The following is a 21,880-nucleotide window of genomic DNA, read 5'->3' on the forward strand; positions in this document are numbered from 1 at the left end:
GTCGTGACAGTAGTAACACTTGTTTCAATTCAGTTCATCTCACTGTCACTCTAAAAAATGAATTATGTTCCCGGCTTTCCTAGGCCTGTCACTCTTTTTTATCAAATGTAGTCCCACTTTGCATCTGCTTCACTCTGTGACCCCTGCTGTGCGTGCACAGATTCAAAACACACAAACTGCTAGATATACATGCCAAGTGCAGTTACAAGTACAGAGGCTGGTGCTGGGCTTACACGTCTTACGGCCTTGATGTGAGTAACATAGCCTGGTTATGGTCTGATCATTTCTATGATAATGCTTTACTCTGAAAGTAACTGAATTGCTCAACTGCTCACAGCTCCCTTCACCGCTGAGATTAACACTGGATTAACTGCTCTTCCCTGAGCTTGTTTATATATATCAATAGGACACCGAAAAATCTAATCACACTGTCTCCTCTAACTATTGTCTCAGGGTAGTATTTTGGCAAATAAAAAGTACCTGAGCACTTTATTATTACGTCCACAGCCAGTTAAAAGCATGTGTTTCAGCATATTTGGTGGCAGAGGGTGTTCATGTTTACATATGTAAACAAACTATTAGTATGAGTTTCACTCTGAGATAGCGGCATTGAATCAATACGATTATTCTTACTTTCCTGTCATCGCTGCTTAGTGTAAGGAAGAGGCAGCATGCTCAACAGACCTCCTGTGTCAGAATGTGAAAACAAAGACAAAAGATGCCTTTAAAGTGTTTTGCCTTCGAGGCAGTTGAGACCCCCCACCACAGAAAAAAAAAATGCAGATCCCTAGTACATGGGGATGGGTGTTCTGTAAATCGATGATAACAGTCCTATACTTTAATATATTTTGTATCACGCTGTGAGTGTTTAACATGCTGAGACACCAAAGGCGCAGACTGGAGAGAGACTGTCTGACTACCGCTCTCCTCATTAAACGTGCTGAGGTCTCCCCTCTCAGCTGGAGGTTTCTTTTCTCTCTCCTCCATCTCCTAACAGAAACTGACTGTCTTCTTAAATACTCCTCGGCTTGGGCGGGAACTCCTGCCCGCTTTTGCCGTCTGTAAAAATTGTTTTTGATGACGTCTCGGAGTGTACACCATTGAGGCCTAACATTATGACCACTTTCCTAATACTGTATAGGTCTCTGTGCCTCCAAAACAGTTGTCTCAGGCTTGTTTCAGGGCATCCCACAGATACTTGATCAGTTTGAGATCTAGTGAATTTAGAGGCCAGGTCAACACCTTGTGCTGTTCTTCATGTTTTTTTGAGTTGTTCCTAAACCATTTTTGTGTGTGTGTCTGTGTCAGGCTGCATCCTGCTGGGGATGGCTGCAGCCAATAAGGAGTGTCATTGCTATGGGGTGGGGGTGTCTGGTCTGGTCTAGGTGGGTGCTACATGTCTAAGTAACATCCACATAAATGCCAGGTCCAAAACTTTTGGACCTGCAAAAGCAGAACATTGGATTGTCACAAAATGGTCAATGTTATCTTCTTCTCCTGTCTGCGGTTTTAATGTTGTGGCTGATCGGTGTACATGCAGGTGACGTACAGACGATGAAGAGCATCATCGCCAGCATGGGTGCCTCTAATTCATGAAACGCACGTCCAAGGGAATGTTCTGTGATTGTTAAGCACAGATTGCCTAAGTGTCAACAGGCATCATACTGTTCTGGCTAAATATGAAGTCATTGCAGACAGATGTTTAAGTACTCTGAGAAACGGAGAAGCCACAGGGGCGTGGGCCCAGAGGTTTTAAACATATGTGTGCTTGATATATGCGCAATACAACAGAATGCTTTATAATCAACAACTGGGTGACAAAATTGTGAATTGTATGAGCAATTGGTCTTCTTAAGATAAAAACAGCTTACTTAACTGGAAGGAAGGGGGTTATTAGAGGGGAGGGGAGCAGGGATGATTGAAAAGGACAGTTTGAAATTTAAATGCAGCGGGGGTCTGAAAACAAGAGGCAGATGTGAAAGAATGTCGGGCTGCTTAGACAAAGCTCCTGGTTGTCCCTCTCTAGCTGTTATAGGGCCACAGGAGAATAGAAGAAGAGTTGGGCCATTCTATGAAACGAGGTCTGGGAGAATGGGGGGGTGGGGGGGTTAACGGAATAAAGAACCTGAGTGGGGGAGGGGGACTCGAATTACAATAAAAGACTGACAGCTTGCAAGTCTTGCTTGACCCTTGAATTAGCCCCTGAGCTTTCAACAAACCTCACGAAAGAGCCGGGATGTTAATTGTCACAGAACATCAGAGAGATGCAAAGGAAGGGAAATATGGGGCCAGAGATTCACTGAAATGGAAATCAGAAACCAACAGACCACCACATGTTGAATGAGGGAAACACATTTGGTTTCTATTGGGTTTTCCCAACAGTCTCCTCATACATTAATTCATACATACTATAAGACTCCTGTTATCTCTGTTTCTCTTGCCCACTTTGAGGGAAAGAAAACAGAAATACCTGGGGACGGAGGGCTCAGTCACAGAATACTGAGCTGTGGAGGAAATATATTCCCAAAAGCGATTGCGTTCCCGCTTTGACACTGCTGAAGATGTACAATTTGCAAGCGTAAATCAGAAAATTCACACTCCAGAGTGGAGAGATTGGGCTGGAGATCAGATGAGTCTAGAGCCCCACTGAGTGAGATATGGGGCAGGGAGGAATCAGAGGCTGACCCCTTCACTGAGGGAATGATTGAGAGCAGCACAGGGCCAGAGGAGCTGAATGACACCCAGCCAAACACTGTGTGACTGTTGGTGCCCCAAACGGAGGCCCTGACCCCGACAGGAGCTAAGCCAGTGAAATACCAGGTCAAACATGCATGCTGCGCAACAGGACTGCTGGGGGTGAGGGGGTTGATATAGGCGGCAGGCGGGGAGAATGGGTGGGAGACGGTTGAAGGAGCAGGGGACTTGAAAACAAAGTGTGAGGATGCTTTTTTTATGGAAAAAAAGAAATGTTACTTGGATTGTAAACCTATTATGGCCAGAGGTTTCTAATAAGGACAGGTGTTCTCTTGGGACTCACGTTACACTGTAAAGGAGTCAGATGCTTTTAACGTTTGTGCATCATAACATTCGTATTAAATGACTCATTACCCAGCGCTGATGCAAGCCAGACGTCCACAGAAAATACAGTAGGATGCAAGAGAGCCAGAGCGTGTGACTTAAGCGTGGTGCTTGTCATGCTCATTGCTCTTAGTGTTTGCACCATTCATCATTTTTATGAGCCACTCAATTAATCGATTAGAGTACTCCCCACTGGTCAAGGCATATGGCTACTAAATAAAGCAATCGCGAGCCAGGCCCTGGAACAGTTCAACGCATCAATATATTTGAAGAGACAAAATGGATGCTTTGTAAAAAAAATAAAAAATCTGAAAAAAAAGTATTTCAGGTGTACTTTAAAATGCGATAAAATGTAATATGTTTTTTATGAGCTTGCATGTTATTTTTCAGCTGTATTACTTGGCACTCAGTGCTATCGCCATCTGCCTGAATATATATTAAATCCATTGCCTCATAATCACTTTAGCAATGCAACAAAAATCCTATTAACGCTGAAAGATACCTACACCTGTCTGTCCACATGGATTATAACCGGATGATTTGTCACGGTAACAAAGTTTTAATACAGGTTCCATACATTTTTTTGTTCTAATTTTGATGTTTTATCCGGAAGTGAAGTGGATTATCTCGAATGAAATTTCAAAATGTCATTTCCACTTGCTGATAGCACAAAACTATTCCTTTCAGGTCTGGCGAGATAAGAATGATTCAGGCAGGCTGTTAAACGGTGTCTTTGCCAAATGTTCCTCCGCTTAGGAATTAATAGGCTGACATTAATACAGCAAGATAAATAGGCAGGTCAGGAATGGGAGCCCTGCCATTATATGGCCATCTCATGGTGATAGTACCTGCCAATCAAGTCCAATAAGTCCTTGACACAGTGTGATTCACCTTGAAATGCACAGAATGCACACAATATGTAGTGAACACGGCCCTGTCCAGAAATGCAGTCAAATTAGTTCACATAAATACTTTGTGATCCAGTTTGCTGCGGCAAAATTAGACCGAATAAACTGTGTATTATACAAACTAGGCTCAGCGTTTGACTCTTGTCCAAACTCATTTACTCAGTTTCAGCGTGAGTTCATCATTGTTCCATTTGTGTGAAAATAATACAGTGTATCTAAGCAAAGCCATGCAGAAACACGAAGGGATGCACGTTCACCGCCACACACAGCTGCTGGGGGGAAAGCAGCCGGAGCCATTCATGTTTGCACGTTTGAAACTGCACTATGGTGAACATACAAATTAATAGAGAGTTCAGAGATGTGGTCAGTGGTGTCACATTCACAGAAAAACACTATGCAGCTTGTGCAGCTTCTGTGTTTGTGTATAAGCCGGCGCTCATTTAAAACGTGTTTGTTTGCAAAAAAAGCGACCTAGACCTTTTGGATGCAAAAGCCATGGCTTTAGTTTATGATAATAATGCACTTTATTTACTTGGGTATGCACCAGTAAGCAGCTTTGGTGACCCTCCTCCTCCCTCACCTTTAAAATGAGCAGCTGAATGGTGAAAAACTCCGCTCCATCTTTCTATTAAACACCTCACCATCAATAATGCACTGTGATCGTGAGGCGTTATTAAACAGGATGATTAATTTTTAAGGTAGTGGGCAGCATCACAAAACATGAAGAAGGTAACGGAGAAAATGACTTGTTAGAGACTCATTTAAAATGGAAGGAGAGCAAGCGGGAAAATAAGCAATTTATCTATGTCTTTCTTCATCTAAGCAAGAAGAAACAAAGGAGAAACTGAGCAATTATCTTCGGGGCTAAAAACAGGGAGGGGGTGGGGAGGGGGGTGTTTTAAGTCCACCTTCAATGAAAGATGTGTCATTAAGTAAGTCCTTGGCTCTTGCTGAATGCGGAATCCTGATATTGTGTCATAGCCCATTTAGCAAAATTCCACATCTCAATTGTGTAAAAGCTCCTTCTCTTCTTTGTTTGATTGGATTGTTGAGCTACATCTTCTCCTTTGTGACTGGTATACAGTATTTACCATTTTCTTAATAGAAGCTTTCACGTGTATTCACCCTGTCATTGCATGGAGCACCCCACATAAAATGGCTCTCCATTTGTAGAAGAAAGCAACAGATGCTCTTTAAAAATTCAAAACTTGGAAAGCATTGATTTTGTGTTTCTGGATATTAAGATTTCTGAAGGGTGCTGATTGTTTCAGATTAGGGGCATTGTGCATGTGATGTGGCCAACCTTGGCTCACAGTCTAATTGAGGCTTTTAACCTTTGCGTGGCTCAGAGGAAGGACAAACACAGGCAAAATAAGGGACAATCTCACCCGTCACTAAAATAGAAAACGGCACTGGGACGTTACCCTTACAGCAAAAGCAATACCGCACGCATTATTCCGGCAGTGGAGTGGATGTAGTGCAGCCGACTTCATCCTAGCGCATTTCTATCCCGGCACTGCCGTATCTATTTTCAATCTAAAAGATGGCATGAATGCCTTTGTCAGACAGGGGAAGCGGTGTATGTCAAGCTAAAACAAGGTATAGCACTGTGTCTCGTCAGGAAGCTCAGACAAAAGAAGTGGGTGTAGTCTTTCCTGAATGCAATCACTTGTCAGCCCTAAATCTTCACTCAGCACTGTCCTGACAGGTAATGGTGCTTGTTAAACCTGATGAAGGTATATTGGCCTTTTTTTTCCATAGACAAAAAGAAAATGTCTAAAAGGCATTTTTTTTTTTTTTTTTGCTGCTGCTCAGAAATGAATGCTACACACACTCTCCTGCACAATAACATCAAACATATTTCTAACAAAAAGAGATAGAAAGAGAGCATAAAATCCCACATTCATGCACAGCAACACGACTGAGCTGAGTAATTTAAGTTGCTTTGAAATTTCAAGCTGCTTCATTAGATTTCCTTGTGCAGCTCCGGTGACACCTCTCCTTGCCCTTTCTCCCCACCTTCAGCAGTGAAAGCGAGAGAGGACAGTTTTGGGGGGCTGAGCCTTCTCCACAGTGCTCATTTGCATAACATCAGCACTGTGAGGGGGATTGTGATGCAAACAAGCTCAGATTGGCTCATTCCATCCCCCAATTTTAATAACTAAGGTGCCACAGACTCTGGCTCCTGCCTGCTCACTGTACAATGAATCTGCCTTCTTCAGGACGGAGAGTGGATTTTTCAAACATGAGAAAAAGTTTCGGGGAGCGTTTGGATATGGGACGACATCATGGAAACACTCAATGGCCCAAATTTAAACAGGAGAAAGATGGGAAATGTTCGTTATGGACTAAATCATCTTTTTCAAGAATATTTCCCCACTCCCAACTGACCATCAGTCAGGTTTGACATGATTGAAAACAAAAAAATATGTAAATAGATCCATGGCTTATGTTATCGTCCCCTGCCACCCACAGAAGGACAGCAGATAGAGCAATCACTGCTTCTGCACCTTGTCTATGTTTAATTTGTGTTTGCTCTTTTGTGATAACAAAAGGGGGGAGGGAAGAGACAAACAGGGCTTTCTTTAGTTTTCTTTTTCTCTCTCTCTGAATAACTGGACCAAAGTCACACACAGAGAGAAAGAGAGAGAGAGCGAAAGAAAGAGGGAGCGAATACAGGAGACTGTCAAGCGGACTGCGATAAAACATTCACCGGGATATTATCTCCCTGTCATAGGGCCCTCCTCTTTTGAATACCAAAGGGATTCAGATTCCCAACCAAAGTCTGAGAGGCTGACCAATTTTGCGCACCGCCAAATGATAGCGAGTCACGGCGCGGGTTGTACCTTTGAACCGCCGCGCTGGAGGTAGCATGAAGCAGAGATTTTAATCTGTGTGTGTCTGCATAGGTAAACCACTGAAGGGTAATTGCTATAGTTCTAAGTTATATCACATAATGACAGGAGAATAAGGCTCGCTCTGAATATGAAGTGAGTGTGATAACAAAGTCCCAGGGTGAAACAGAAGGTAATACTATGACAAGGGCTCTTGCCGTGGAGGAACATTCTCCTCTAAACAACAACAGGGAGTCAATGGGGACGTTGTTCATTCAGAGCCACATAATGAACTGAGAGATTAGAGTTTTATTTGACTAACATGGTTCATAGATCACACCATAAAACAACTTTTACCTGTTAACATGAGAAAAGTGTACAACGAGAGAATACACACAATTAATTTAGCATTTTGGAATTACACTGTAAAGCGCTGCATTAAGAGTAACATCGCTTTCTTGAACTTGAGCTGAAATTTGCAGCCTTTTACTCTTTTACTATCACCGCATTCCTTTAGAAGAAAGATTTAAAAAAAAAAAAAAAAAAACATGAAAAAGCAGCAGCTAGTTAAGCATGATGTAACTGGGCAGGTGCATCCTGCCTCTTCACAGCAAACAGCACCTAGGCATTTCCAAACAAATGGATTTATCAAGGGCTTAATCATTAAAAGATGAAAAAGAAAAATCAGGACATACGGTAGCAATGTTGTCTTTATTTGCAGTCCACCCTTCACAAAAAAAAAAACTCAAAAAATATTCACTTCTCTCCTGTGAATACTTTCTATCATCCTTTTACACCCAAATATCTATAGCAACAATTAGCACTTTTGTTTTGGGGCTATTACATCCTCATGCTCCAGTTGTATGAATTGTGTTATGAAAGCTTCATCACACACTTCTGTCTTGGCGCAAAAATTTTCCACTTTCGCTAAAGTTCTAATATCAAGTGTGCACCTGAGATATCCTTGTAACTACAAAACATTTCCTCACTTTCTCCGGGTAATGCCTGCACATCCCTCCCTCCCTCTGCTACACTCCTTACACTATGCACAGGAGCCTACAAGGCTTTTCAGGTGAGAGAATAAAAGATGACTTTTTTGACCCGTGCAGTAAAAGTGTAAAATGAGTAGGCGTTGCGCTGTCTGCAACATTCACCATCTCTTGCTGACTGTTAGGAGCAGCTTCTGTGTCCTGATAGCTATTTCAACACTGCCATTTATCTTAGGGAGGTCTTTTAAAATCATGCTAAATATCTAAACAAAATATACCTCTACACCTCCACACTAAGAGACTTGTTTTCGGGCACCACAAAGAAAACTTTTCCAACCTTTGGGCAGGTCTCGGCCTCTCTGAGCTGCAGCTCCTTCGCCTACCCCCAGGCCTGCTGGACCTATTTCTGATGGTAATGGCTGCAGGAGCCGCATCCTGTCAGCTCACTCCAGACTCACTGGTAATCAGCTCAGGCTGATGAATGACGGAAATGCCACTGGCTCCATTTTTTTGCAACGACAAAAATGCACCCATTTCAGCCCCCCCCCCCCCCGTTTGACTGTCCTCTTTACACGGCTTTTTCTCCCATTTCCATCAACTACCACAGAATAGCACTCATCACATTGGTTCAGCTGCTGATGCTGAAGCTAAAAATGAAACATGTGTTGCTGGGCACAGATGCAGTACTTGAGAATCCGTGCAGCTTGCTCTGAGCTTTCTGTCTGGTCGTCATTTAACCTTGCTTTGATTTGCTCACTGGGTGATTCATAAGCAAATAAACACACGTCTGCTTTAATGCTCCTAGCTGTTGTTTCGTATCAGAGCACAAACAGAGGAATCTTCTCCATTAAGATGGAAATACTTCACATTAGCTTGCCAGTGTTGGCGTTTTCTGGCATTTTTTAGCGGACTATGATGACCAGTTAGCCACTGAAAAAGTTTTCACGGCCGACGGCTCACTCACTGTATTTTTATGATTAAAGTCTTAAGCACATCTAGTAATATATTTAATGAAATTATTCCATAAGGGGATAAAAGAGTGCATTTGGTTTACAAAGAAAATCAGCTATCTCCAAATTTGATTTTTGTAAAATGACGGACAGATGATTCTTTACGGACAAAATCTGTGCCATTTCTTACAGTGCATTTAGACACCTGATTAGCAGAAAAGCAAACTGTAACAAAGATTAAAAGAAGGGCCTGTTTAATACCTGCCCACGACAGGCCCCTTATCTTCTTACTTCTGTTAAACAATGGCACATATAAGCTATATGAGATAGCGGCCCTAAATCCGTGTGGTGATTTTGTGGAATATATGAGGTAGTCTATTAAACATTTCTTGTAATTTTGTGACCAATTCAATTTTGTCTTGCTCCTCCACATCTCGCTCACTGTGATAACATACCAGATGTAGTAGAAGCTGCAGTTCTCACACTCGTCTTAATTACTAAAACCAGTTTGCTGTGGACGGAATAGCTGAATTAGACAAACAGGTCGGTCTAATGGATAAAGCAGTCAGGGTACGTGTGATTTATAGCAGAATTCACACCAGCAGAGCTGCCTCACACCTCATTTAGAAGGAGGCTCGATGAATTATTAGGGCTGCCTGTATATGTATTTTTTCTGCGCAAATGCCAAAGAGATCAAATCAGTACTGAGACACACTGAGGTGTCAATATTCCAAATTTCATTATAAATACATGAATAATTTGATGTCTCCATCTAGACACACACATTGTGGAGCAACTTATCTGCAGTATTTAAGATGTTCATTACCTCACCCCCACGGCAGTGGAGGAGGAGCTGGAGCCAACAGGCAGCAGCGAATGCCAGGCCTGGCACAGCTGTACAAGCAAAGCTGTAAAGAGAAGTCACCGGCCACTGTCGCTCAATCTTCCCCTGTGTTAATCCCACACTATCTGCATTCACGTCAGACCCACTCCTCGTGTTCCCGCACTGCTTTCACACTACTAAGTTCAATTTGGCAGGAAAGTGGACATGTTGCATCACTTCTCCTGGCCAAAAATCCTCTCTGCATTGTTCGACTTCAATTTATTTATTTTTCCTGAGACAGCATGACGCCTGTGTTATCACGTACAATTGATTAAATTCCTGCAAAACATTCCTTGCATCTTGATGTCGATTTTTTTTTTATATACATATATATATTCACCGGAGTGAAGTGTATGCAAAAGCGGAGGTTAACTGAGCATTCTCGAGCTAGATCCAGGCTTTGCGACTTTTAACGGCGGCGAAGCAAATATGAGTACATATGAGATTTGAAAGCCTTTAATGCTCCTGAATCTCTTCTTAGCTGATCAGATCATCTTCTGAATGGCCTCAATACACAAGCAGGGTGGTGTGTGCACAGAAGAGTCCGCTCCATTTATCTATATTCATCATTGACAATATTATGGAAAGACAACTTTCTGTCATACCATACCCCAGACTGATACTGTAGATGGACAAATGCACTGAAAAACGATCACTCATGCGCTCTTCAACCCTGCCACACTTTACAGACGGAACCAAATCCAGGCCCTCAGGGCAGAAATTGTATTTTAACATCTCTTTTCGGGACTGACATTTTGTCCTCTGTTTTCAAATGTTTTCCCAAGAAGCTCCTCTCCAGTTGACCCAAGCAGAGACCATTGCCTCTGGCTTGTCACAGAGAGAAGAGTGATGCGGTTCTACGGCTAACAGAGAGGGAAGGCTCTGTACGGAGACAGCAGCAGGTGCAGCTGTGACAGTTGCCGTGTTGTTGCTAGCCCCACACTGTAGTCAAGATGAGGTTCACAGATGTAGCCACTCAGTGCAGTGGTTTATTGGCTGCCTGAAACAATGCATCTCTGTCAGGAGCAGCTCCTCCTAAGGCCATTTCAGTATAAGAGTGCTCTGTATGAAACAAGGCGTAGAAAAAGCTCATTCTGACACACAAGGTCAATTCTGCTCCACAGCAACACAATCAAAGCTCCCCTTACTTCGCAAAAAAATAAAAAAAAAATAAAAATCCTACCTGGCGCAATCACATGCAAACATGCAGGTTAGAGCATATTTTCATGCAACGACAACAACAACAATAATAATAATAATAATGCGTAAGTTGTGTATACGTGGAAATTCTTATTCTAATGTATTTCCACTTCTAATGATTATATTATTATAATTAGCACACATTTTGCTATAACTATTGCTGTAAGCATTGTCAAAACACAATTCTGATTAATTATTACCAAGCTTCTCTGCTAACACGCCTCTTCAGTCAAACAAGTACCACCCAAGGCTGCACTTTATCCCCATGTGAATCTTGCACAACGTACATTCCACAACCCTACAACACTTTCAATATTTTTCGAGTCTAGAAAAGAAATGCCACGCATTCTGTTGTTGTGATTTTTTTTTCCTTTTCGAGGAGAAAAATCCAACCTGATTCTTTCCTTCGATTCTGAGTATCAAAGTAGTCCGCAAAGTCCAGTCCATCGTAGTGTATTGTCGGATCTCGGCGGTAGTGGAGATCTGAGATAATATGACTATTGTTTTCCTGTAAAGCGCCCAGTCTCTGCTTGTTCAATTACTGGAAGGAGCCTCAACGAGGGCGGTTAAATCATTTGCAGAGACATTATCTACGCAGAGAGAGAGAAAGACTGAGAAAGAAGGGGAGGGAGGAGTGGGGGAGAAAGAAAGAAAGAGAGGGACGGCATAGGGGCCGAACTTTAGTTTGGAGAGGAAATAGAAACATTTTTGTAGACCACACATGGAGGTTACTGTGAGGATAAAAGCAGCAGGATTCAGAATTCACTGCAGGAAATTAATAGACTAATACAGTTCTCTCTGTTTCAATGCCAAAACCCACATAATAAGATGAAATTGTTTTTATTACAGGTGATGATGGATATCTGCGTAGATTATGAAATTACGTAGAGTATACAGAATTTATGAGCGAGCGGCCGAGTTACTCCATTCTTCCGCACATATGTCGCTGACAAACAGAACCAACTCGTAAGCACTCGTCTGTCAGCGTGAGCAATCATTAAGAGATAATTTGATTGTTTTTTCAACCTCGGCAGTGTTTGATGTCTCTGGCATGGCAGCAATTGAACAGACAATTATTTTGTTGATTAGCATAGTTTTTAGCAACTTCCCATGCCTGTGATATTCCTCTGAAACTCCCAGACCAGACGCTCAGCTCCATCTGACTTGGCAGCTACGTTACAGGAACAAAGCTTCCACACTCCCCAACTAAACAGTGTACAATAAAATATCATTTATCAAAGCCTCAGACTTCCAAAGCAACTGGCTAACCAAATAATCATATAGCGTAAAATATGTAGTGACGTGTACACTTACACACGTACACAAGAATTAGAATTTCAATAAATACATATATCTTCTCAGTAGCTACACCTTGTCTGAGAATGGAAATTTACTTGAAGGTTTCCCTGTTTGTCTTTACTTTTTAATATATTCAGTCCCTTGAAATCAATGCTGCTTTCAAAGTGAATTCCAACAGCCTTCAATCGAGCAGCTTCTGTAGTCCTCTGAATTACCTCAATGTATATCAATATCCATACAAACTAGCAAAAGACTTTGGTTTTATAACCTATACTTTGTTCAGTTTTTTTTATACTAGGCTATTCTTCTCACCTTTAGTTTTAACATACTCTTTCTACATTATATAGTTTTCTTTGAGAGAATCACAGCGCGCGTTACGTCGAAATGTGAGTCAACACAACAGGTATGTAAATCACTTCTTCGATCTAAAATACAGCCCCAGAAAATGATACATCCAAATGTTGAGCTTACCACTTTAGTACTTCGCCGGAAGAATGTCAGTCTGAATTTACTGAAGGACGCCCACATCCCAACATGGAATTATTTTTGGGAAAAAAAAAAAAAAACGGCAAAGGGAGTAAAACTTTTCTCACTTGCAGCGAGTCACAATTGTCAAGGACAACAGCAGCCTATATGGAGGAGATATATTGCTCCGGCATGTTTACCCACACCATCCCTAAATAACAGCCCTGTCTTGCTGGAAAAGGGGGCTTTTAAGTGTGGATGTGCTTCGCTCTCCTATAATCCAGCCGAGACATTACTCCTTCCCCTGGCAGACGTCCGCAGATCCCCCCTCTCTCCCAGCCAGGCCTTGCTCTCCGCTGCTATGGCAGAGCCGCAATAACTGCTGTTTGCTTAGAGCCTTGCCTCCCAGGTTCTCCTCTGTCACACAGAAATTGAATATTTTCCCAAATAGTGTTGCAGCTGCGCACAGATAAGGACAAGTCCTGTTCACACAGCACAAAGAATGAGACAGGGTCGGTGTGTGCGAGTGTGTGTCTGTGTGTGTGTGTGTTGTCTAATCTCAAATTGTGTTAAGACTAAATTAAATGTGAGCAGGAAAATCGACTATAAAAATTTCATGGAAACAATTTTTCAATCTTTTCAAATTTGTCAATTAATTTTTTTATTTTCAAATTTTCTAACAGATAAAATTGGGCAGTTCAAATTTTGGGTCTGTAAAAAACAAAAAAAAAATCAAACAAAAAAAACACACACCCTCCCCAACACCACCTATTAGACTGATAACCGTTTCTTTCGTTTGTCTTGGGAGTGACCAAAACACACACTGCTAACAGCACAACCCAAGCAGGGCTTTCAACACGATGTCAAATACGTGAACTGCGATCAGAAACCAGGCCAGTGTGCTCCACACCCAGTCGTTTCATGACCACGGCACAAGAGTTTTTATGACCCAGTTCTGCACTTTGCTCTTCCCTTTCTTTCAAATACCTTTCAGAAAAGCACAAAGTGAGTGAAGCAATGAAAAAGAGATGCCAGATAAGCTCAGGGACGCTGCCACTTAACCAGTGCACAGAGACCTATATGAGAGCTATCGGCTAATATCCATGCTGTTTCTTGTCACCAGAGTGTGAATTCAGCCTCACGTCCCAGCGCCTATGTCCTTGCAGAGTAATGTTCTGCTAGGAAATTATTTAGGCAAGCAGAAAGTTTCACCTGCCATTTCAGGGGCACCAAATCCCCTGCTGCACCAGAGGCCTTTGGCAAGTGGAAACAAATGTTTCACAAAATGGCAGGGAGGGGAACACAGTGGCGCACAGCGTTTTACTGATTGCCAATCGTAAAATAAAATCAGTCATGAAAGGGGAGGTATTTTGGCCCACCAAAGGCCTGCACGTTACATCAAATTTGCCATAGCTTTTTTTACAGCCTTGTTTATTCCCTTTAATGGCGAGCAGTTATCCGCACAGTATGGCTCCATGTAGGTGGTTTAGCAACAGAAAAGATTGCATCTGAAAACACAAACCCACAATTTACACGCCAAATAAGCAACGGGATGTAAATCTAAATGCGTTAACTCCCTGCAATCCTCTTCTACTCACACATTCGCCACCTCTATCCTTTCCTTGATTTTACTATGGAGCAGCTGAAACACCATTTGCAAGAAATGCAATTTGAAACTAGTTCCTTACACAATGTTGGCGAACAAAGACTGTGATGCTCACGAAGGACAAAAAAAGATGCTTGAATTTGGTGGTGGATAAAAGCACGGCAGTCCTATAGTGCAATACTGGCAGAAACAATCCATTCAAACACAAAGCAACCTTTAAATCAGTCGTATTGACTCGCCAATTGCTGCTCGCACAAAGACAACAGGCTCATATCCACGCTTGCAAGAGAGAGTACGACACAAAAACAAAGTGAGCAAATGTGGCCACTGGTCAATGTCTCATATTGAATTAAATCAATAACAAATTACCTTAATAAAGCCAGAGTGGAACTGCCTGGCTTATTGTTGTAATTTAAAAATCTGGAGAAGCTATGAAAGCTGATCTGTTTTATGCAAAACAGCCACAGATAGAAGAGAACCTTAGCTGCTGTTTTGTGGGGACACATCCCAGCAGAAAACGAAATCTTTAATGTCACAAATTCTGATGCATTCACACCCACTCAGCCATTCACAGCCACTGGCTTAAGAGACGTGTATTCTGTGACAGTGCGTTATATACAAAGTAGAAAAATAGAGTGATATGTAGCACTTTGTCTCCCTCAATCCCATACAGGAGTGTGCCGGGCTGTATTGATCTGCGAGGAGAGATGAACGCACAAGCAAAGAGAGGCAATCTGGTGCTCTGGCAGATCAAGAGCAGCTGCAGTTCTTTGAAACCGGACGCACTTCCACTGAAACATAGACTGAAAAAGGTACTCTCATGCTAGACTCAATGGTAAAACGCTCATAATGGCATGCCCGGGCTAAACATATCAAGCAACAAGACATCCGAGAAGACAGTTTCCCTCTTCAAAAGGCATCCACAAGTAGATTGTGTTATTCCCACTGAACGTAGGAAGACTTATTTGTAAGACGCTGACAAACAAAACAATTACATTTTGCCACTTTTTAAATTGTGAATTCTAAAAAAGTAATCACTTGTGGTCCAGATGTGACAAACGTAAGCTACTTTTTGTCCACTAAATGCTTTTCCCCGCCTTACACTACCTACTCATTCTGAGTCTTAGCCTTATTGCGCGAAAGCCCCGACTTCTTCATCCACAACAGCCGCAAACAAATACACGCGAGATTATGTTATATACATAAGATGTCATTCGGAGGCTACTCACAAGAACGAAGGAAGAAACGAGTCTTTCAGTTTTTCCATGCTCACACACTCCTTCTGAAGCCTTTCAGGCTCAGCCAAAATCAGTGGCAGAAAATACACAATTGTGCAAGGGCTCTGTCCACTTTGATATGCTAATGTGTTCCTTCCAAACAGCTGGAATTTGCACTTGGATTAATTCAAACATTTATTTTCTCATGCACGTAAGAAACTGAGTCCAAAAAAAAAACAAAAAAAAACAGAAGCCTTGAAGCTTGTGTAGTCTTGATAAAAGAATGTATTAACCTATATTTCCAAGACATTCCTTAAAAACTCAACACAATTAGTGTGTGTAAATGATCAGTTGTGTGGTGAGGGAGATAAAACCACTCCATCCTCCAAACACTTGTGTAATTCTCATCTTTTCTGTCATACAGTTTTAGGAAAGGTAATGCAGCATTGCCTCTTCAGTCATTTTAAACTGTCTTTCTCAATAAATATATTTTACAGTGGCACTACATTCACTGGATAAGTGTGCTGAGCAGGGCTATTAAAGACTAAATACAGACACGAGGCTCATTCATGGACTCTAATCCAGACAGGAATTTGTAGCTTTCTCTTTCTCTCTCTCTTAAGATCAGACAAAATAAAAAAAAAGAATAAAAGAAAAAAAAAAAAAAAAAAAAAAGCTGAGGCCATGTGAAGCTAAATTTATCCCAATCCACTGATCGATCTCTGAAGATTGCTGCTCTGCTCCAGGCTGCCATGCATCACCGGCTGGCCGCTGTGTTTCTCCAGCGAGGAGAGGCACACACACCGCGCCGCATGTGCGCGTCTGCTGCCTACTCTTTAACACATGGTTGACAAGACACGTTCGGAATCGGTAGGCCTAAATAATACATGTGCAGTAAAAGGATCTAATTTTACTGCCGTTGCGCGACTATTGCGTCTGAGTCAAGTCAAAACAGCCAAATCTGTCCCCTTACATTTGTGCTGTTTAGTTTTATTTCTCCATTTGATTGATTTCCACGCGGATAGACCATTGCATCATAGGTTACCTCTGGCCAAAACTAATTATTACACTGGTAAGCGAAGGGAGGCTCGTTTTTCTCCCCCTTTCTTTTCTTTCATTTGGACAAATACTCTAACCCCAATTATAATGGATTAGCCCGTGAATGCTCTCAAGAATCACACCGACATCGCTCCTCAGGTCACAGCTCCCAGCATAAATCCCTATTCAAACCCAACAAGACCATCAGCAGGATTTAAAACCCCTCGGTGACCAAGTACCACCACCACCACCAAACTCAACTTTGGAGGCATAAATTCCAATTAAATGGCGCTTTACATGTTCTGGTTCACGCAAACCCGCTGCTCCCCCTACTTTTTTTAAATTGTTTTCACTCAGCCAAAACTCGGCAGCCGAACAAATCAATCCACATCTGGTTATGCTTTGATTAAGCACTTTTCAATTAACCACGGTACCCGTCGGACGATTTAGATTACAAACAAGGGGTGATGTGTGTTGAAGACTCGCCTATTGCCCAAACTTAGTTTACTCTTGTGTAATTTGTTTGCTTAAAAAATCCACTGGAACTTATTTGAAGGAAGAAAATCTGGGATTCTGAAGTGACCGAGGAAGAAATAAAAAAGTGACAACACTCCACTCAACTTAAAATAGCCAACTGTTTAGGTTTGTAAAGTGGTGTGAAAAAACAAAAAACTTACCTTTGTTGAAATGCAGTGAAGCCAGCCAGGCTCAAATGAAGTCGGTGTGGAGGAAGTGTGATTGTACAAGAAAAAGGAAACAAAAGTCAGATTGCTAAAGAGAAGTCTGATTTGAACTCCTCTGCGGCGAAGAGCCTGCAGGTCTGAGGCATGCTCCCCTTATCTGGGACAGAGGCTGGCTACCAGGCGGCGGGTCCCCCTCTCAGCCCGCACAGTCCCCTGCACCGGGCGCACACTTCCATGGCATGCAAGGTGTTGCTCTGCGCTCAGTCCTACTAACTCATCAACACCTCTGAGCAGCTAATGTGTTCTCGGCGCTCCTTTCCTCCGTGAAAGCAGCAGCAGCAACAAACAAGAAGAGAAGCGAAGCTCGGGGACCAAAACGCACAGAGTGACTGAGAGGGACACAGAGAGAGAAAAGATACAGAGTGGGGGCTTTTCAGTGTCTGATCAAGGGGAGAAGATGAAGATCGCTTCCCGATACTTTAGCCGCCGGTGCTGCTCTCCTGGCTCCTCTGACTGTGACTGTGGAGACTGGGCAAGTTTCAGCGGATCGCCTCTGGAAAAGATCCCGCTCACAGTGTTGAGACACTTGGTGGAAGCAGCGCGGAGCGGGCTTCCAGTAAACAGCGCCAGTGCAGTGGAGAGCAGGCTGCCGTCTGCAGGAGCAGTCTGAGCGGAGGACTCTGCTAAAACCTGGCATGGACTCTGGATCCTTGCTGACTCGGAGTCTAAACCAGTGCAAAAGAGACTAATCACTTCAACTTATTTTCATGTCTGGCAGGATCAATTTTTATCCAACACGAATGAAAGATTCAGCTAGATCATACAGAAAAGAAGGGATGTTATCAATATATTCATCTCCATTTTGACCCCTTTCTGCTTTAAGATGCAACGCTGTCTTCTTGTGGGCACAAGAGGCCCATGCTCTGTCACAGTAGGCAGTCCAGCCTATTCAACCAATGACAGAGCACTCATTCTACTGTAATACTTCCAAGCATCAAAAGGAACATGGAAGTACAGACAGACTTTTTCCCCCCTCCTCACTCAAACTGGCCCCGCAGGATAGCACACTGGCCCAAGCTGCGGTGGTCAAGCTGCTGCTGCTGTGTGGAGCCGAGCGTGTGCACAGCCGAGTAGTTTTTCAAACCAAGAACCTCTTCTCATTTTTTTTTTCTTTTACATGATTCATGACACCATTGGGCAGTCAAGAGAATTTTGTCAGACTGCTGCTGCTGCAGCTCTGACCCTTGCACTCTTTACTGTATGCCGTGTCTTATGTTGGTGACGCACAAAGTGTATTCACTGTGATGTGAGCCAAATAAACAAGTGAAATGTGAGTATTTTGTCCTGCATTGGGAAATTTTAGATGTGGATTTAGTTTTTTATTTTTAATCCCCCGTAAATCATATGCAGGGTATCTATTTTTTTATTCTAGTTTTTTACATTTCCTTTACTTTTTATATATATTTTTATTCCAGTACTTCTACAGCACCTAAGGGGGACCTTAGGTCACCTTAATTTCATTGTACAATGACAATAAAGACCTTCTATTCTATTCTATTCTATAAGGGAAATGCCCTTTGAAATAAACAAGCTCCAATATACAATTTCAGTTTTTATTAAAACCTTAAAATAAAGACATCTGTTCGAAAATCTAATTATCAGTGCAGATGTAATTTTTTTATTTATATCATAGCCTCTATCTTCACATCGGACTATCTAAAAGTAAACAAAACACGCAGGTCACAACTGTTTCATGTTTATTCTTGCATTTTCCAAAGAGTTGGAGCATGTTATGATCTGGTTAAGGAATTCTGTCCAGAAACATCAGGCAGAAAGTGGGTACACACCTGGCTTCAATAAAAACTGTCTTTCAACCACGACGGGGAAATGTGAAGTTGAGTCATGCTAGCCAGGTGAAGGTGAACACAGGCGAGAGAGGCAGACTTGTGTTTTCATAAGCATAATTTTACATAATAATAATAATACAGCTTTTTTTTTAAGGGACAAAAAAGAGAAAACAGATGTAATAAGGTCACCCAGTGACAGGCATCCATATTTGGAGAAATGTTTATTTATAAGCTGAGACTAAAAGCACATGTGGTGTCCGTGGCGACTGCAGCTGAAAATGCCATTGTGCATGGATTCATTTGAATATGTTCCCTCAGATTGTCAACAGAGGGCATTAGACTAATATTACCATTCTTCTGAATGTACATAAATCACTGAACTGAGAATTCTCAACTAGATAATATATAAACAGGTAAATATATTAGTTTGAATCACACAGTAATTATATAGTGTTGTTGGTGTTTATTTATTTATTTTTGTTAATTATAGAGCATGTGTGCATGACCCCAGCTTGTAGAGTCATTTCTCTGATGAGACACAGCAGTTAAATTGTTCATGTGCAAGATGTAATAATATCTTGCAGAGGTGGCACAATATTGCGTATAATCACTTACCAACTGCTGGCTCTGTTACTCAGACCAAAATCCTTCAGGGGAAAAACAGCGTCATAATTTTCAAAGCCTTATAAATATGAATGCAGTATACTCCGCTGTTTATGTTAGCAGCGTAGTAAAGATGTTCCTGCAGTGCTTTTCTTTTTTCATATCAGTTGTAAATGATGGTAGATGCTTCAGACGGACCTCAGTCATCCATGGTGAGTACAAACACGTCGCCCCGTTTCTCATGTGCCTCTTAACCTTCAATTGTTCACCTAATGATGCTTCTTGGTTCTTTCCCAAAATATTTGCTCGTAACTGACATCCCAGGCACACATGACCAGTCACAAGACTGCGGCTGACCCTGACAAATCTACATCCTTTCATGATGATGGACAAAGACCTGGCCACGTCGTGTGCCTCAGAGCACAATTAGCAAAGCTACGTCTAACCTCAGTCAGTCAGTTGTTTGTTCATTAGGAATTTTTGATCTTTACCGTCTCATTTTGTTACCTTGTACTCCGTTTGATCAAGACACAAAGCACTGTGCAACGGTTTTATGTTGTTTTGGATACTGGCATCCTCCAATCACGTCGTATCATCAGGGGGATTTTATTCTGCAGCAACCCCTCACATACAGCCACAGTCATAAATAACTATCTCCTGTGACAAGAACTGGGATCCTAAAATAGAGGCTTGAACTGGAGTTGGTATAGGATCACAAAGAGAAGCTGAGAAGGTTCAAATCCAGAGAAGACTTCACCACGATGCTTAGAAAATAACCTACGTCAATATGTTGACTTAACTTATATGTATTTTTTTCTCTTTGCTGATCTGTGTGAAGTTAATAACTGAATGAATTGTGACATTGTTACATCAGCTGAATTTACTTCTTGTGTACACTACAGAAGAGAGCAAAAAGTAAACCGGTTTTCTAATGCAGGAGAAATCATTTAAGCATACTCACTTCTTTTTACTTACTTAAGTGTTCAGAGCGCAGGTAAAAGAATGAGCTTTAGCCAATCAAAATGGGTCGCACTGCCTATTTTCTTCATGTCACATCTATTCCAGCCTATAGATGAAAAGTTCAAAGGCAAACTTCAAGTACGTACTAGGGACGTCTCTCTTCCTGCTTCCTTTGCATGAATTTGTTCCAAACCAAGTGAAACTCCTCCTGGCTCTCAGCATTCTCTCATCAATTTGGTCAAGCTGGCTTCAGCGGTCTCCTTGGTTATCAAACTCGTGGGGTGGACTCGTAATCAAAGAAGGCCCTCCCTTCACAGTGGAGGTTCAGTTAATATTTATGCAGCCATGGGCAACCGTGTAGCTTGGTGTTTTGACCTCGCTTTTTGCAGCACCTCAAGGAGCTTCCCCGTTTCTGCACTGGTCAAACTGGGCCCAGAGCTTATTTAGAGAAGCAACAGGGATTCTTAAAAACGTGATGTTAATTTAGCAGTTTTTATAAATCAGAATTCCATGCTGTGTATTAATTCATTTATATATCATTTAAAGGTGTCCACTGAAATATTGCCAAGAATTTTATTGGTACATGTTAGCAGATGTGTTGCTGATCACAAATTTCATCTGAACATTTGCCAGAAAATTTGAAACAATCTAATATCACGACCCACCATTATGTTCCTGAAACTATACAGCGTGCCAGTTAACACAATATTTTGTTTTTACTTTGCTGTTCAGGTTAATTAAAAATGAATGGATTACCATATGTTAATGATAACTTGTTTTTCCTCGCTGACAGCTGGTTAATCTTCTGAGTGGTTTCCCTAAGGCTCATAATTTGTGTTAAATACATTATCAACGGGTGTGTATACTAGCATGCTCCTGAGCCCAAATCGATAACAAATAAAAGACTATAACTGTTTTATGCCGTTTTAGATCAATACACTTTTCTTTGTCTCTCGTGACTGTATGTTTTTGTTGAGCGGACCTAAATGTGAGGCAACGTGCTAAGAGCTGCCACACCAAGTAAAAATATGATCAAGTCCCAATGAATGAGCAAAATGATCTCATCATTCTGCTCAAATTTCAGTTATTTAATCACTCCGTCTGTTCAAAAAATGCTGCTACAGTCAGCAGCCCCTCCCTTAAAGAACCCAGGACTTATAATTGACCCAGCAGACAGGAAGCAATTAAAAAGAAGTCAAACACATGAGGGGCTTTCAGATCAATTTAAAAAACAAAAAAAAACAAGGTCCGGTGTGGGCATGTTGGGCTCTGGCTTGCACAACTGTCAAATAAGTTGACTTTTAAAAGACCACACTACAT

At 41.8% G+C, this 21,880-nt stretch overlaps 1 protein-coding gene across 1 annotated transcript in view; it reads right to left on the reverse strand.

Moving 5' to 3' along the window:
- Window positions 1-18,552, reverse strand: part of adgrl2a (adhesion G protein-coupled receptor L2a) — a 95,171-nt gene extending 76,619 nt beyond the window's left edge. The window contains exon 1 of the mRNA XM_084549158.1: window positions 17,145-18,552. The gene's annotated coding sequence lies outside the window, so the exon portion shown is untranslated. The remainder of the gene's footprint in view (window positions 1-17,144) is intronic.
- Window positions 18,553-21,880: the final 3,328 nt, after the last annotated feature.

Source organism: Chelon labrosus (assembly GCF_963514085.1).
Source record: "Chelon labrosus genome assembly, chromosome: 7".
Taxonomy (NCBI): Eukaryota; Metazoa; Chordata; class Actinopteri; order Mugiliformes; family Mugilidae; genus Chelon; species Chelon labrosus.